The following is an 8,265-nucleotide window of genomic DNA, read 5'->3' as shown; positions in this document are numbered from 1 at the left end:
CCCGTGCCCGCCTCAATGCGGGGGGGGGATGCTGCGCCGGGGTGCGCCAGCAGGGGGCGGCACCCGCCCGCCCGCCTCCCGGCGATGAGTTTGTGGGTGCTCTGCCGCTGCGCCGGGGGGGGGGGTCCCCAGCACAGTCTGTAGCAGCGCCCACGGCAAAGCCCCACTCGGGGTCAGACAGCTTTGCAGCGAGGGCGGTCAGGGGGCAGAAGCCGGTGCTCCCCTCTGGGAGAACCAAACTTTCCCACCACCCCCCCCCAGCAGCAGGAGTGAGGGGGGGGCACTTTAGGCTGCCAGCAGTGTGCCCCAGCCCCACTCGTGAGGGGTGCAGGATCTCCCTCGCCTGAACATTACCTTGTGCCCAGACGTGCCAGCACATCCTCTGCCCAGGGGTGGCCGTTCGGCTTTGCAAAGGGCCTGAGGCAGGGAGGGTGATACCCGCTGGCCAGGCTGCTGGTCATGGGTTCCGCCTGCCCTTCTTTTGATGTCTCATGGTTGCTCTCTGCTGTGTGGCCTGGGGCCCACGTTTCAGCTTGGGAACCCACGGAAGCATGACTGGCAAGGAGGGGAAATGATGAACGGCTGGTACTGTTGGAAGCTGTGGGAAAGGGCTCTCCTGGAGACCTCCCTGGGGGCTGTTTGGGAGCGTTCAGCCACAGCTCCACAGCTGATTCGCCCAAGGGGGAAAGCATGACAGGGTGGGCTTAGTCTCCAAACAGGATTTAGTCAGCCGTGCCAGACGTTTGCACAGAGCTGAATTCCTCCACGCCAGCCAGAAACTGTTGGGCCAGGCACAGACTGGGGCCAGCACGGCCGTGAGAGCTCCTGGGACTGAGTTTGGAGCCCTCATCTCTGCACGTGGCCATGTGCCATGGTCCCCATGGTGCTGGTGGCTGCAGAGCCTGTCTGAGTGGCTGGGCTCCCCAAGATCTGGAGCACAGCTCTGCCCACTGCCACCAAGGAAACTGGGGAAGGCTCATGGGCCATGGCTTCAGGCTGTCCCTTGTGTCTGGGATTCAGCCATCCTCCAGAAAGGTTTATTCTGCCTTCTACATGGTGCTTGGATGTCCAGGGAGCCTCTGGGCACCTGGCTCCAACAGAGTGTGGATAGAATTTGTGGGGGTGGGGGAGATGGGGAGCAGGACCACACAGCGGCTGCCACCCTCCTTCCTCCTGCCAGGTCCCCTGGTTCCCAGCGGGGGGGGGGGTCCCCAGCACAGTCTGTAGCAGCGCCCACGGCAAAGCCCCACTCGGGGTCAGACAGCTTTGCAGCGAGGGCGGTCAGGGGGCAGAAGCCGGTGCTCCCCTCTGGGAGAACCAAACTTTCCCACCACCCCCCCCCAGCAGCAGGAGTGAGGGGGGGGCACTTTAGGCTGCCAGCAGTGTGCCCCAGCCCCACTCGTGAGGGGTGCAGGATCTCCCTCGCCTGAACATTACCTTGTGCCCAGACGTGCCAGCACATCCTCTGCCCAGGGGTGGCCGTTCGGCTTTGCAAAGGGCCTGAGGCAGGGAGGGTGATACCCGCTGGCCAGGCTGCTGGTCATGGGTTCCGCCTGCCCTTCTTTTGATGTCTCATGGTTGCTCTCTGCTGTGTGGCCTGGGGCCCACGTTTCAGCTTGGGAACCCACGGAAGCATGACTGGCAAGGAGGGGAAATGATGAACGGCTGGTACTGTTGGAAGCTGTGGGAAAGGGCTCTCCTGGAGACCTCCCTGGGGGCTGTTTGGGAGCGTTCAGCCACAGCTCCACAGCTGATTCGCCCAAGGGGGAAAGCATGACAGGGTGGGCTTAGTCTCCAAACAGGATTTAGTCAGCCGTGCCAGACGTTTGCACAGAGCTGAATTCCTCCACGCCAGCCAGAAACTGTTGGGCCAGGCACAGACTGGGGCCAGCACGGCCGTGAGAGCTCCTGGGACTGAGTTTGGAGCCCTCATCTCTGCACGTGGCCATGTGCCATGGTCCCCATGGTGCTGGTGGCTGCAGAGCCTGTCTGAGTGGCTGGGCTCCCCAAGATCTGGAGCACAGCTCTGCCCACTGCCACCAAGGAAACTGGGGAAGGCTCATGGGCCATGGCTTCAGGCTGTCCCTTGTGTCTGGGATTCAGCCATCCTCCAGAAAGGTTTATTCTGCCTTCTACATGGTGCTTGGATGTCCAGGGAGCCTCTGGGCACCTGGCTCCAACAGAGTGTGGATAGAATTTGTGGGGGTGGGGGAGATGGGGAGCAGGACCACACAGCGGCTGCCACCCTCCTTCCTCCTGCCAGGTCCCCTGGTTCCCAGCTGCCTGCAGCTCCCCTGTGGCATTTTCGGCCGGGTGGCTGGGTGCCAGCCGGCTCCCTCCTCAATGGCCCTGCTCCGTCGTCGCAGGAGGCTGGTGCTGCCAGCCAAGGAGTGGGATGTGCCCTCAGCACTGCTTCAATGGGCCGGATGACCTCGACCATAGTGAGGTTCTCTCCACCCATGCCAGCTCCATCCTTTGCCAAGGACACCCGGGGTGAAACCATGACAGGGTGACAGGGTGGCCCATGCCCCGGGGCTGCCATTTCTGAATGCTGCAGGGCGTTCCCTTCCCACTGCCATACCAGGGGTTAACTCTGGCTCTTCCAGTACAGATGGGAAACCACACTGTGGGTCTCGAGTTTAGCAAGGTCTTGGCTCAGCCCCTGGCAGGTGAAAACTGTCTGCTCCTGGGCTAATATTTCATCCTTGGCCAGTGGCTGCACACCTGTCACTCAGTAACTAGCCACCCAGCAATTCTGCAACTAATTGGTGTCATTAGGCAGTAAATACTTGTAAGAGAGAGCAAACGGGCAGCCAGAGTGGAGGAGAGGGCAGCATCGGTGCAGCTGGTGCAGAGAGGGAGGGAAGATGTGCTGGATGCAGGGAGGAAGGCAGAGGGACAGGGATGGTGGAGAGAGGGATTGCTGCGGAAAGGCTTTCCCAGGAGGTGGATTGGACAGGAGACCCTCAGCAGTGGCTTGGGCAGAGGGGTTTGTGTCTCCCCCAGCCTATCAGCTGGGAGGTGACCCCGATCCCAAAGATGCTTCAGTCCCACAGGAGCATCATGTGCTCCGCTTTAGCTGTCTGAGAGGGGCTGGAGCTTGGGATCCCACCACCCCCTGGGAGCCCCATGGGCACCCCTTGCTGAGCTGTGCCCGCCCGGCGCACAATGGGGTTTGTTTCTGCTTGCCCAGCTGGAAAACACCCATGGCCCTGCCACCAGGCTGGAGGCAGCTGGGGCCAAGGACCTTCCCTGCCGTGTCTCCGGGCTGTTTGTTCCCAGGGACACATGAGCTTTCGAGCAGCAGTGTCACCCCGTTGTGTCTCAGTGGTACCAGCCAGGGGGATGCTGAGCGTGGGGGGGGGCCAGTCAGCAGCCTCTCCTTGCAGGCTTTTGCCCAGGGCTGCTCCTCTGCTGGCAGCGAGGTCCTGCTGCCCTGGGACCTCTAGTGAAGAAGTCGCAGGCAGTGACCTGGCTTTATCCCGGCAGGTCGGCTCGCACAAGGAAGCAGAGGGACGGCGGGGTGCTGGGGATCCGCATGGCTCCCTGCGAGCGGTGACGTGCCCGGCTGGATCCCTGTGCCAACGGGCAGAGCTCAGGAGGTGGTCACAGACACACTCCCCACCTCGTCCCAGCCAGGTCATCAGGTGAGCATCATCTCCACCCTGCCACCTCCTCCCCTGAAACGCAGGGCACAGAGGTCCTGGGGGGCGTCACCATTGGGAGCCCTGTGAGCAATGACCAGAGAACTCCCACCCTGAAATGGGTCTGCAGCCAGGACCCTGCCCAGCCAGGACAACAAGGGAACAGCAAAGCTAAAACGGTCCCTGAGCCATTTGCTGATCTCAGCAAGAGGCTGAGATGCTTTGTTGATTATCAAAGCATCCAGGATCGTTGCAGTCTCATTATAACCAGATTCCCAGGAGCCTGCAGTGATTTTTTTTCCCCCTCTCCATTGGCTAATAGGTTAATAACCTGCTGGCACTTGACAGAGGTCCAGCATCTTCTGTGTTTCCCTCCATGTGACTGATTAAAATGCCCCTTCTCCCTCTTTCCCAACCCGCCTGTGCTCCGCTGCCTTGTCACACGTGCAGAGAATTGGATATGGCTGCTAATCAGCTTGCCTGCTCGGACTTTTAAGCACACTGGCTCTCTGTTTCTCTGCTCCGTGGCACTGTGGAGTGGGGCAGAGGCTCTGTGAGCCGAGCAGCCCATGCCTTCCTACAGGATGGAGTGGGCAGCACCCAATGAATGGAAATGCTGTCACTGTGAGTCACGGGTGGAAAGGGAAGGGTGGTTTTGTGATGGAAAGGGGAGCCGGATGGTTTGCAGCTCCCCAACCTCAGCCCTGCTGACAGCCTCGCTGTGCCTCAGTTTCCCCTGCCCCTAGCACAGGCACAGTAGAGGGAAAGGGAAATCTCATGGTAGAGGAGGGCTGGTGGGTGAGTAATATATAGTAAGTATAGTAAGTAAGTAATGTATAGTTGCAAAGCGCTTGCAAATCTCTGGAGGAAAACGTTCCATGAGGGTGCCAAGATGCTGGAGACACTAAGTGCCTGCAAACGCTGCCTGGCTCCTCAGGCCCTAGAACTCAAATATTGCCCAAGAGGCACGGAAAATATTCCTTCAGCTCGTATGATGCATTGCCCACAGCCTGGAATAAATCTCCCTTTCTTTCTGCTCGTGCTTTCCAAACCAGCTGTTTGTTTGCTTTCCACTTTTGGATTTTGTCGCTTTAGTTGAAGCAGGGAATTGCTACAAGAGGGGGAAAAAAAAAAAAGCAGCTTTTGTGAAAGGTTTGGCAGCGAGCGTCTCTGCAGGGAGAGCGCTCTCCCTGATTGCTCTGCCTGTCGTTACACACTGGTTCTGAGCAGAGGGTACAACTCGGGTCTCAGGTGAGTGTGTCGCAGTGCCCATTGGAGGTTTCAGAAGAACTGGAAGGGCTGGGCAGCTTGAGCCCCATCAGCATGTCCTGGGAAGGGTGTCCTTATGCAAGAGAGAGGCTTTGCTGGCTGCCTTCCTCCGGGAAAGCAGAGCTCTGCCTTCTCCCTTTGCTCTGGGGAGGTAGCAGGCTGCCAACAGCAGCAGTGTATTTTGGCACCACGCTGCTGCTTCGGAGATGGAGAGGGTGGAAGAGCAACGAGCCCCCAGGCCCCGCTCGAGGCTGCTTCTTCTCCTTGCCCCGAATTACACAGGGGAGAAACATCTAGCTCTGTGTCTCGTACCGGTGTCGTACAGTGGTGGGCCCAGTACCAGTGCTGGGCAAAGCACCAGCTGTTTCCAGTTTGGAGCAGGAACCGTTTCCGTAGCTGCTTGCTTCTTCTGGGAGGCTTGTTATTGTACTCACGCAGACGAGAACATGAGAATCACTTGGGAGCAGAGGGCTCTTCAAAGGCAACGCGACCCGTCAAGATGAAGCAAGGCAGCTTGGCCCTTCAGCAAGGGCTTGTGTTTGTGGGGCAGTAAGTGAGGTGTCACCAGCCGTGAGATTTGTCGCTTTCCCTCATGGAGGAGGTGTCATCCCCCTGAGACCACATGTCAGCGCTGCATCACGCAGCCCAAGGACCATGTATGGCTCTCGAGGGTGGACCTGCTCCTCGTGTGGTGGAAGTGCCTCTCCTGAGATGAGACCTGCAGGTGAAATTTCTTCTGTCCTGCACCAGCCTTAATGGACACTCTCTCCCAGCCTTAGCCTTCCTCACTCCATGGTGTCTTGCTCCCTCTGGGTCTCCTGCTTGCCTGAAGGAAGGCGTCATTAGAGCCCATCCTGCAAGTCAGTCACGGGTAGACACGCAGTTCTGCAGACAGAGAAGCAGCCAAAGGCCCACATGGTGCGGGGGAGCTGGATGCTGCCTTTCTCCTTGCCTCCCCTCGGGTATATCTGCTGGCCTCCCGTCTGCCTGCGGTCACTGGTGGCTGCGATGTTCTTCAGTGCTAATGGATTTCAAACCCCATGTCTCCACCGAGAGACAGCTCTACTGAGATGCTGATTCCAGTGCTCGGGAGCGGCTGTGCACACAGGACCAGAGCTGTGAATTAGAGAACACTTAAAACTGTACTTTGGCGATGATAAGTGCTACACACCCCACTGCTGAAAGCCTGGGGTGAGGCAATGGCTATACCCACCCTGCCCTGACGTGGAGACTTCTTGGAATATCCATTCAAAGGTAAATTTTGTGGCATTTCCCCTCCCAGCAGGATCTGAGTCTTTTAATGCTGCTGAGAGCCTTGCCCTGGTGTCTGGAAGCATGGTGGTGGTTCAGCTGGGTACTGCTGGTCTGGACCCTGTGCTTGGGAGTCCCTGGGGGATCATTTCCCACATCTTTTAGTCCGTGCTAAAGTTGGAGCTTAGATAGAAAAATAAAATTGTGGCGACGCTCAAACTTTAGCTCATGCTGCTGAGCAGCAAGTGTGGACATCTCGAGGGGAAACACAAGGCCTGAGGTGCTGTGGCATTGATGTCCTGGGGGACTGCCATGGAGGCTCGTAGGGCTCCGTAGGTGACAACGTGGCATGTCTCAAAGCTAGAGAGGAGATGATATAAATCATCCCAAAGCAGGTGACCTTGCTCTTGTATTTTGCTTTTTTTTGAGGAGAGGAGAGAAGGGAGAGGAGGAGAGGTTTTGCCTGTGTTGCAGCTCACCCAGAAGAAGACCTTCCAAATGGGAAAAGCTTAGGGCGAGTGGGCTGAAGTAAGGCAGGCCGGGGGACTGGATCCATCATTGCCTGGGAGACGCAGCAGGAGCTTAATTGGAGACAGGAGCTTTTAAATTTAATTTGATCTGATATGAATCTTACATTTAAGGCAAGAGCCTCCTGTCTTACTATCTGACAACATTATCTGCTGCTCACTTTATGTTCTCAGCACACTCTACTGTCTGACCCCAGAAACCCATAACCACAACAAATATCTACCACGAGATCCAGCAGCAGAGGCTGCTTCTGAGCAGGACAGTGAAGAAGTAGCTTCCTGAGGGTGTCAATCCAATGTATCTCAGGAAGCACCGGTAGCTGTCTCACACCTGTCCCCATTGGCTTTTTCTCTGGCTTTGGGGACTTTTTGCTTATGCAGGTCTGTTTTAAAAATATAAGCTTTTTGCTTATGCAGGTTTTTAAAACGCAGGCTTGGTGTTTGGATTCTGCAGGGAGATGTGTGTTAGGGAGCTTCTTGCTGAGAGAGATGGGAATCTGCCAGAGCATTCGGGGGTGTTTTAATTTCCAGTTGGAATTTTCGGCTGTCTGCCGAGAATATTCCAAGGCTGTTTATTAACGGAGCAAGCACTTTTGCAGGCAAAGCTGCTTCAGGGACTTCCTGGTGCCGCATGGTGTAGGTGAACGGGGAGGGGGAGCCAGGAGGGCCCTGCGCTCTGGGCGGAAGCACCTTGAAGCACTGAGCTGTATTCATAGGGTTTCTGCAGAACCGTTTAACCGCCCGGATATGAGGTTGAATTCGGGTGCACTCCCCTTTGCTGCAGGACAAAGTACCCCCGCAGTCCTGCCGCACCTTGGCACTTTAAAGCAAAACAACAGGCTTTTATCACAGCTGAGTAGATATCTTTTCCGGAGAGATAGGAGCCTGGAGGCAAGCAGCCTGAAAGAAAAACAGCTTAAGGGTCCACGCCTGCCCTTTGGATACTGGATACACGTGATACTTACACCCTCTGGATACAGGGGAATCGGGAAATTTCAGCGGGGGCTGCGCATCGCCTGCCCTCCTGGGTAGCAGCAACATGAATGCACAGTGCAAAATGCTGTCCTCAGGTCTCTGCATGAACCGAGATATACATATATATCTCTATATGTATTTATTTATTTTTTTTACACCCATTAAGTGGTGACTGCCAGGAGGGAGGGGTTTCATCCAGATTAGGATGCGGCTCTGGGGACAAGCGATGGATGTAGTAAACGGGCCCAGTTCATACTCCATATAGAGCCGTAATATAATGTATAACTCCCGTTAGGGCTGTAACAGTTACACGGGTATATATATCCACATGGGTGTGTATATATATATATATTATAACAGTTATATGGGTGTTAGTGCAACCCCCGGAGGTGGGCGCAGGGTAAGGAGGGGCTTTGCTCTCCTTCCCCCGGGGCTGTTTGCTCACAGACCCCGGGCTGCGGGGGCCGGGGGCTTCCCCGCCGGCTGCGGGGCGTGGAAAGCGGGGAGGCGCGGAGTGGGGGGAGCCAGGGGCGGGCAATCCCGGCGTGGGGGGGGCGGCACCGGCCGGGCGGCGCGGCGCGGGAAGAGCGCGGAGCAGG

At 57.1% G+C, this 8,265-nt stretch overlaps 1 protein-coding gene across 1 annotated transcript in view; it reads left to right on the top strand.

Moving 5' to 3' along the window:
• The window catches only part of SLC29A1 (solute carrier family 29 (equilibrative nucleoside transporter), member 1), a 35,321-nt gene that overhangs the window by 4,156 nt on the left and 22,900 nt on the right, over window positions 1–8,265 (top strand). The window contains exon 2 of the mRNA XM_014951038.1: window positions 3,490–3,647. The gene's annotated coding sequence lies outside the window, so the exon portion shown is untranslated. The remainder of the gene's footprint in view (window positions 1–3,489; window positions 3,648–8,265) is intronic.

Source organism: Calidris pugnax, unplaced genomic scaffold, assembly GCF_001431845.1.
Source record: "Calidris pugnax isolate Ruff unplaced genomic scaffold, ASM143184v1 scaffold24, whole genome shotgun sequence".
Classification (NCBI taxonomy): domain Eukaryota; kingdom Metazoa; phylum Chordata; class Aves; order Charadriiformes; family Scolopacidae; genus Calidris; species Calidris pugnax.
The sequence above is the reverse complement of the archived record's forward strand: the minus strand, read 5'-3'. Positions and strand labels throughout refer to the sequence as shown.